Source organism: Scylla paramamosain, chromosome 2, assembly GCF_035594125.1.
Source record: "Scylla paramamosain isolate STU-SP2022 chromosome 2, ASM3559412v1, whole genome shotgun sequence".
Classification (NCBI taxonomy): Eukaryota; Metazoa; Arthropoda; class Malacostraca; order Decapoda; family Portunidae; genus Scylla; species Scylla paramamosain.
In genome coordinates this window covers 41,461,817-41,463,189 of record NC_087152.1, presented here as the reverse complement: position 1 = coordinate 41,463,189, position 1,373 = coordinate 41,461,817, and positions in this window count along the sequence as shown.

Genomic DNA, 1,373 nt, shown 5'->3' with positions numbered 1-1,373 from the left:
AACTCAGTCTAACTTAAACTAATCTAACCTAACGTAACCTTACCTGTCTTAATCTTAACCTAACTTGACTTGTACACCATTAGCTGTCATCATTACTATTATTTCTTCCATTATATTCCACCACCATCACCTTTCTTCCACTTCAATATCCATTCCACAACACACACACACACACACATGCACACGGCACTCCCACTCTCGCAGCGCCACCCTCCTTCCCTGCAGTCACTCCTCCACTTCCCTGCTTCCCTCACCAACAACTCACCCAAGAGCTTCATTCAAAGACCCAAGCAAAAGTTCCTACAGCCAAGTCACCGCCGCTGGCATCGCTTTCCCAGTCACAAGTTGGAATTCAGCCTCGCATAAACTCGGTGTATATTTTCTGCTACGTGGATAAGTGAAGAGGACGAGAATCAGAGGCACTTATCAAAGGAGCTTTTTGTGCATTTAAACTTGCTACGTGTTTCTGAGTGACATGACTCAAGTGGTTGTATATTAAAACAGTTTATTTGGGTGTTTTCTACTACATAAATGAAGAGGACGAGAATCAGAGACTTATCAAAGGAAGGTTTCATGTTTCACTTATACGTGGTACGTGTTTCAAATTAACAGGAGTGAAGGAAAGGTACATGTAAGCTGTCTAGATATTGTTTCAAGCTACGTGAGGGAGTGACTGAATAGAACGAAAATCAGAAAGACTTACCAAAGGAGGGTTTTATGCATTTAAACTCCTGTGATTCTAGTGACGCGTGAATAACTTAGAACCACCAGGACGAGTTAGAAGTTATGAGTATTAGATTTCTTGTAGTGAAGTGTTGCAGCCTCTAACCTTTTGACTCTTGTGGCTTCTCTACCTTAGTTAAATGAGCTGGTGCGAGGTTGCAGTGTAAGAAAGACGTCACTCTTGTTAAAAGGAGTGATCGAGTAGAGGAAATATTTTAATGCTTTGTGTTTTGTTTTCCTTAGATTCTTATGAGGTTAATTGAATGAGGTAATTGATAATATATTGTCGTCAGTATAAATTATTGTTGCTTCCTCCCTACAAGTTATGAATGAATGGAAGAATGGATGAATGAAATAATGAATGATAGTGTTCAGTGCCACGTAATGAAGGATGTGAATGTTAACGCTTTACCTCAATGAAAAGAAAAGTGACTTGATTGATATAATGAATTAATGAATGGAAGAATGAATGAATGAATGAATTAATTAATGAATATGTTTATAGTATGTAGTGCTAATGAAGGAAATGTGAATGTCATCTTTTCGCCACACGGGAAAAGAGAAATGACTGAATGAATAACATGAACTTAAACGAAGTGAATGAATAAATGAATGAACTAAGGAATGAGTGAATGAATGAATAAAGCTTG